We start from the raw sequence: 8,221 nt of genomic DNA, 5'->3' as shown, positions 1-8,221 counted from the left end.
CACCGCCGATGATTTTGCTCGTGCTGGCGCCGTTGTGTGGCCAAAGAACATGCGCGAATGCTCGTGTCGGAAGGGTTGGTGTCCTGGCCCCGCGGGTGTCACGAATGCTCGGTTGCGAAGACCATGGGACCAGAGCCATGGCACGTCGGATGATGGCTCCAGCTGGCGCCCCGGCACTTTCTGTGGCATTGATGCTCGGTTTCAAAGACAAACGTGCGCAGTGCCAGGGGACCGCGGATGACTGCTCGTGCTGGCCCCGTTGGGCGGCATTGATGGTCGGTTGCAAAGAAAATGCGCGATTGCTCGTGTCGGGGCCCGGCAAGCCAAGGCCAAGCGAGCCATGGCACGTCGGATGATGGCTCCAGCTGGCGCCCCGGCACTTTCTGTGGCATTGATGCTCGGTTTCAAAGACAAACGTGCGCAGGGCCAGGGGACCGCGGATGACTGCTCGTGCTGGCCCCGTTGGGCGGCATTGATGGTCGGTTGCAAAGAAAATGCGCGATTGCTCGTGTCGGGGCCTGGCAAGCCAAGGCCAAGCGAGCCATGGCAACGCGGATGATGGCTCGCTAGTGCTGGCGCCGTGCACAGTGGCCTCGCACACTCGCCCTGCACGCTTCCCTTGCACGCAGCCTTGCACACTAGCCTCGCATGCGAGCCTTGCACCCTAGCCATGCAAACTAGCCTTGCACGGTAGCCATGCACACAAGCCGTGCACATTAGCCATGCGCACAAGCCCCGCACACTAGCCTTGCGCACAACCCTTGCACACAAGCCATGCACTCGAGCAATGCACACAAGCCTTGCACTCAAGCAATGCACACAAGCCCTGGACACTAGCCTTGCACACGGGCCTGGCACACAAGCCTTGGGCACTAGCCTTGCGCACTAGCGTTCCACATGAGCCTTGCACACTAGCCTTGGACACTAGCCTTGCACACAGGCCTTGCACACTAGGCATGCTTGGGCGAGCTGATCCCGCATCAAGTCGACGGGTCTAGGCATTCTTGGGCGCAGATCCCGCATCGTCTCGTCGCGTCTGGGCGCAAACACGTCGCGTCTCGTTGCGTCTTCAGAAGTCGTCGCTAACAGCACCTTTGGTTGCCACTGGTGGTTAGGCTGGTTGGTTGCGCAAACCCTATAGGAGGGTGGCATGCTGGTGGGCGTTTTTGCCCGGATAGGCACTAGAATGTGCAGATTTTGGGCGTTTTTGCCTGGATAGGCTAAGGAATGGGCATGCTTTGGGCGTTTTTGCCCGGATAGGCACCGGAATGCTTGGCCTTGGCTTGTCCTAGCAAGGCATTGCTGGGTTGGGCTCCCTTGGCCTTTTGGGCGCCTTGGACGATGTCTTGCGAAGACCATGGGCACAAGGCCATGGCATATGGTGAGGAAAGGACCACGGTTGCCAAGGTTAGGCACCGGAATGCTTGGCCTTGGCATGCCAAAGCAGGGCATTGCTGGGTTGGGCTCCCTTGGCCTTCCGGGCGCCTTGGACACTGTCTTGGGAAGACCATGGGCACAAGGCCATGGCATATGGTGGGGAATGGACCACGGTTGCCAAGGCTAGGCATATAGAGAGGAATTGCATTTTTGCCCGGATAGGCACCGGAATGCTTGGCCTTGGCTTGCCATAGCAGGGCATTGCTGGGTTGGGCTCCCTTGGCCTTCCGGGGGCCTTGGACGCTGTCTTGGGAAGACCATGGGCACAAGGCCATGGCATATAGTGAGGAATGGACCACAGTTGGCAAGGCTAGGCATATAGAGAGGAATGGACCACGGTTGCCAAGGTTGCGCAAGTTTTGGGCATTTTTTGCCCGGATATGCCCAAGTATGCCCCGATAGGCCCGTTACGCCCCGGTATGAACGCGTATGCCCGGATAGACTCGGTATGCCTTGGGATACATGCGTATGCCCCGATATGCGCACGTGTGCCCCAGTAGGGCTCGGTATGCCCCGGTATGTACGCGTGTGCCCCGATAGGCCCGGTATGCCCCGATATGCACACGTGTGCCCCAATAGGGGTCGGTATGCCCCGGTAGGTACGCGTGTGCCCCGTAATGCACGTTTCGCAGATCTCCCCGCATGTCCCGCCCCTATATGTAATACTTACTTACTTACTTACTTTCTTTCTTGCTTGCTTGCTTGCTTGCAATGGTTGGGAGTGCCCGGCATGCCCCGCTGCAGAGACCAAGGGCGCAATGACTTGGCACCGCGGATGCCGGGACTCCGGCACTTCCCGTGGCACTGATGGTTGGTTCCAAAGACAAAAGGCCGTGCAAGGCCACCGCACCGCGGATGATTTTGCTCGTGCTGGCGCCGTTGTGTGGCCAAAGAACATGCGCGAATGCTCGTGTCGGAAGGGTTGGTGTCCTGGCCCCGCGGGTGTCACGAATGCTCGGTTGCGAAGACCATGGGACCAGAGCCATGGCACGTCGGATGATGGCTCCAGCTGGCGCCCCGGCACTTTCTGTGGCATTGATGCTCGGTTTCAAAGACAAACGTGCGCAGTGCCAGGGGACCGCGGATGACTGCTCGTGCTGGCCCCGTTGGGCGGCATTGATGGTCGGTTGCAAAGAAAATGCGCGATTGCTCGTGTCGGGGCCCGGCAAGCCAAGGCCAAGCGAGCCATGGCACGTCGGATGATGGCTCCAGCTGGCGCCCCGGCACTTTCTGTGGCATTGATGCTCGGTTTCAAAGACAAACGTGCGCAGGGCCAGGGGACCGCGGATGACTGCTCGTGCTGGCCCCGTTGGGCGGCATTGATGGTCGGTTGCAAAGAAAATGCGCGATTGCTCGTGTCGGGGCCTGGCAAGCCAAGGCCAAGCGAGCCATGGCAACGCGGATGATGGCTCGCTAGTGCTGGCGCCGTGCACAGTGGCCTCGCACACTCGCCCTGCACGCTTCCCTTGCACGCAGCCTTGCACACTAGCCTCGCATGCGAGCCTTGCACCCTAGCCATGCAAACTAGCCTTGCACGGTAGCCATGCACACAAGCCGTGCACATTAGCCATGCGCACAAGCCCCGCACACTAGCCTTGCGCACAACCCTTGCACACAAGCCATGCACTCGAGCAATGCACACAAGCCTTGCACTCAAGCAATGCACACAAGCCCTGGACACTAGCCTTGCACACGGGCCTGGCACACAAGCCTTGGGCACTAGCCTTGCGCACTAGCGTTCCACATGAGCCTTGCACACTAGCCTTGGACACTAGCCTTGCACACAGGCCTTGCACACTAGGCATGCTTGGGCGAGCTGATCCCGCATCAAGTCGACGGGTCTAGGCATTCTTGGGCGCAGATCCCGCATCGTCTCGTCGCGTCTGGGCGCAAACACGTCGCGTCTCGTTGCGTCTTCAGAAGTCGTCGCTAACAGCACCTTTGGTTGCCACTGGTGGTTAGGCTGGTTGGTTGCGCAAACCCTATAGGAGGGTGGCATGCTGGTGGGCGTTTTTGCCCGGATAGGCACTAGAATGTGCAGATTTTGGGCGTTTTTGCCTGGATAGGCTAAGGAATGGGCATGCTTTGGGCGTTTTTGCCCGGATAGGCACCGGAATGCTTGGCCTTGGCTTGTCCTAGCAAGGCATTGCTGGGTTGGGCTCCCTTGGCCTTTTGGGCGCCTTGGACGATGTCTTGCGAAGACCATGGGCACAAGGCCATGGCATATGGTGAGGAAAGGACCACGGTTGCCAAGGTTAGGCACCGGAATGCTTGGCCTTGGCATGCCAAAGCAGGGCATTGCTGGGTTGGGCTCCCTTGGCCTTCCGGGCGCCTTGGACACTGTCTTGGGAAGACCATGGGCACAAGGCCATGGCATATGGTGGGGAATGGACCACGGTTGCCAAGGCTAGGCATATAGAGAGGAATTGCATTTTTGCCCGGATAGGCACCGGAATGCTTGGCCTTGGCTTGCCATAGCAGGGCATTGCTGGGTTGGGCTCCCTTGGCCTTCCGGGGGCCTTGGACGCTGTCTTGGGAAGACCATGGGCACAAGGCCATGGCATATAGTGAGGAATGGACCACAGTTGGCAAGGCTAGGCATATAGAGAGGAATGGACCACGGTTGCCAAGGTTGCGCAAGTTTTGGGCATTTTTTGCCCGGATATGCCCAAGTATGCCCCGATAGGCCCGTTACGCCCCGGTATGAACGCGTATGCCCGGATAGACTCGGTATGCCTTGGGATACATGCGTATGCCCCGATATGCGCACGTGTGCCCCAGTAGGGCTCGGTATGCCCCGGTATGTACGCGTGTGCCCCGATAGGCCCGGTATGCCCCGATATGCACACGTGTGCCCCAATAGGGGTCGGTATGCCCCGGTAGGTACGCGTGTGCCCCGTAATGCACGTTTCGCAGATCTCCCCGCATGTCCCGCCCCTATATGTAATACTTACTTACTTACTTACTTTCTTTCTTGCTTGCTTGCTTGCTTGCAATGGTTGGGAGTGCCCGGCATGCCCCGCTGCAGAGACCAAGGGCGCAATGACTTGGCACCGCGGATGCCGGGACTCCGGCACTTCCCGTGGCACTGATGGTTGGTTCCAAAGACAAAAGGCCGTGCAAGGCCACCGCACCGCGGATGATTTTGCTCGTGCTGGCGCCGTTGTGTGGCCAAAGAACATGCGCGAATGCTCGTGTCGGAAGGGTTGGTGTCCTGGCCCCGCGGGTGTCACGAATGCTCGGTTGCGAAGACCATGGGACCAGAGCCATGGCACGTCGGATGATGGCTCCAGCTGGCGCCCCGGCACTTTCTGTGGCATTGATGCTCGGTTTCAAAGACAAACGTGCGCAGGGCCAGGGGACCGCGGATGACTGCTCGTGCTGGCCCCGTTGGGCAGCATTGATGGTCGGTTGCAAAGAAAATGCGCGATTGCTCGTGTCGGGGCCCGGCAAGCCAAGGCCAAGCGAGCCATGGCACGTCGGATGATGGCTCCAGCTGGCGCCCCGGCACTTTCTGTGGCATTGATGCTCGGTTTCAAAGACAAACGTGCGCAGGGCCAGGGGACCGCGGATGACTGCTCGTGCTGGCCCCGTTGGGCGGCATTGATGGTCGGTTGCAAAGAAAATGCGCGATTGCTCGTGTCGGGGCCTGGCAAGCCAAGGCCAAGCGAGCCATGGCAACGCGGATGATGGCTCGCTAGTGCTGGCGCCGTGCACAGTGGCCTCGCACACTCGCCCTGCACGCTTCCCTTGCACGCAGCCTTGCACACTAGCCTCGCATGCGAGCCTTGCACCCTAGCCATGCAAACTAGCCTTGCACGGTAGCCATGCACACAAGCCGTGCACATTAGCCATGCGCACAAGCCCCGCACACTAGCCTTGCGCACAACCCTTGCACACAAGCCATGCACTCGAGCAATGCACACAAGCCTTGCACTCAAGCAATGCACACAAGCCCTGGACACTAGCCTTGCACACGGGCCTGGCACACAAGCCTTGGGCACTAGCCTTGCGCACTAGCGTTCCACATGAGCCTTGCACACTAGCCTTGGACACTAGCCTTGCACACAGGCCTTGCACACTAGGCATGCTTGGGCGAGCTGATCCCGCATCAAGTCGACGGGTCTAGGCATTCTTGGGCGCAGATCCCGCATCGTCTCGTCGCGTCTGGGCGCAAACACGTCGCGTCTCGTTGCGTCTTCAGAAGTCGTCGCTAACAGCACCTTTGGTTGCCACTGGTGGTTAGGCTGGTTGGTTGCGCAAACCCTATAGGAGGGTGGCATGCTGGTGGGCGTTTTTGCCCGGATAGGCACTAGAATGTGCAGATTTTGGGCGTTTTTGCCTGGATAGGCTAAGGAATGGGCATGCTTTGGGCGTTTTTGCCCGGATAGGCACCGGAATGCTTGGCCTTGGCTTGTCCTAGCAAGGCATTGCTGGGTTGGGCTCCCTTGGCCTTTTGGGCGCCTTGGACGATGTCTTGCGAAGACCATGGGCACAAGGCCATGGCATATGGTGAGGAAAGGACCACGGTTGCCAAGGTTAGGCACCGGAATGCTTGGCCTTGGCTTGCCAAAGCAGGGCATTGCTGGGTTGGGCTCCCTTGGCCTTCCGGGCGCCTTGGACACTGTCTTGGGAAGACCATGGGCACAAGGCCATGGCATATGGTGGGGAATGGACCACGGTTGCCAAGGCTAGGCATATAGAGAGGAATTGCATTTTTGCCCGGATAGGCACCGGAATGCTTGGCCTTGGCTTGCCATAGCAGGGCATTGCTGGGTTGGGCTCCCTTGGCCTTCCGGGGGCCTTGGACGCTGTCTTGGGAAGACCATGGGCACAAGGCCATGGCATATAGTGAGGAATGGACCACGGTTGGCAAGGCTAGGCATATAGAGAGGAATGGACCACGGTTGCCAAGGTTGCGCAAGTTTTGGGCATTTTTTGCCCGGATATGCCCAAGTATGCCCCGATAGGCCCGTTACGCCCCGGTATGAACGCGTATGCCCGGATAGACTCGGTATGCCTTGGGATACATGCGTATGCCCCGATAGGCTTGGTACGCCCCGATATGCGCACGTGTGCCCCAGTAGGGCTCGGTATGCCCCGGTATGTACGCGTGTGCCCCGATAGGCCCGGTATGCCCCGATATGCACACGTGTGCCCCAATAGGGGTCGGTATGCCCCGGTAGGTACGCGTGTGCCCCGTAATGCACGTTTCGCAGATCTCCCCGCATGTCCCGCCCCTATATGTAATACTTACTTACTTACTTACTTTCTTTCTTGCTTGCTTGCTTGCTTGCAATGGTTGGGAGTGCCCGGCATGCCCCGCTGCAGAGACCAAGGGCGCAATGACTTGGCACCGCGGATGCCGGGACTCCGGCACTTCCCGTGGCACTGATGGTTGGTTCCAAAGACAAAAGGCCGTGCAAGGCCACCACACCGCGGATGATTTTGCTCGTGCTGGCGCCGTTGTGTGGCCAAAGAACATGCGCGAATGCTCGTGTCGGAAGGGTTGGTGTCCTGGCCCCGCGGGTGTCACGAATGCTCGGTTGCGAAGACCATGGGACCAGAGCCATGGCACGTCGGATGATGGCTCCAGCTGGCGCCCCGGCACTTTCTGTGGCATTGATGCTCGGTTTCAAAGACAAACGTGCGCAGGGCCAGGGGACCGCGGATGACTGCTCGTGCTGGCCCCGTTGGGCGGCATTGATGGTCGGTTGCAAAGAAAATCCGCGATTGCTCGTGTCGGGGCCTGGCAAGCCAAGGCCAAGCGAGCCATGGCAACGCGGATGATGGCTCCAGCTGGCGCCCCGGCACTTTCTGTGGCATTGATGCTCGGTTTCGAAGACAAACGTGCGCAGGGCCAGGGGACCGCGGAGGACTGCTCGTGCTGGCCCCGTTGGGCGGCATTGATGGTGTGTTGCAGAGAGCATGTGCGATTGCAAGTGTCGGCCGGGTTTGGGTTCCCTTGGGCTTTCGGGTGCCTTGGACGCTGTCTTGCGAAGACCATGGGCACAAGGCCCCGTCCTGGCCCCTTGTTCGATTCGCTCTCGTCTTGCGCTTGCTTCCAAGGTCCTCCATGACCTTCCCCATGGCCTTGCTAGATCCCCCCCATGACGCATGACCTCTGTCCGTTGATTGGTTTTGAGTGCACACCATGCCCGGCTTGGCACCGTGTTGTCGCGTGAGTGGCATTTGGATCGTGCATGCTGGTGGGCTACCTGCCAATGCGCACAAGCCTTGCACACTAGCCTTGCGCACGAGCCTTGCACAAAAGCCTTGGACACAAGCCTTGCGCACAAGCCATGCGCACAAGCCTTGGACGCTAGCCTTGCACACAAGCCATGCATACAAGCCTTGCTCACAAGCCTTGGGCACTGGCCCATCGCAGTAGCCTTGCACACAAGCCTTGCGCACTAGCTTTGGGCACGAGCCTTGCGCACTTGCCTTGGGCACTAGCCTTGCACACAACCCTTGGGAACTAGCCTTGCGCACCAGCCTTGCCCACAAGCCTTGCACACCAGCCTTGCACACTAGCCTTGCATACAAGCCTTGCACACTAGCCTTGCACACAGGCCATGCTCACTAGCCTTGGGCACTAGCCTTGCACACAGACCTTGGGCGCTAGCCTTGCGCACTAGCCTTGCCCACGAGCCTTGCACACTAGCCTTGCACGCAGGCCTTGCACGCTAGGCATGCTTGGGCCAGCAGCTCCCGCATCAAGTCGGCGGGTGTAGGCACGGTTGGGCGCAGATCCCGCATCGCCTCGTCGCGTCTGGGCGCAAAC

This window comes from Tasmannia lanceolata, unplaced genomic scaffold (genome assembly GCF_043159265.1).
Source record: "Tasmannia lanceolata isolate RefF3 unplaced genomic scaffold, GAP_Taslan_0.1 ptg000118l, whole genome shotgun sequence".
NCBI classification, from domain to species: Eukaryota; Viridiplantae; Streptophyta; class Magnoliopsida; order Canellales; family Winteraceae; genus Tasmannia; species Tasmannia lanceolata.
The sequence above is the reverse complement of the archived record's forward strand: the minus strand, read 5'-3'. Positions refer to the sequence as shown.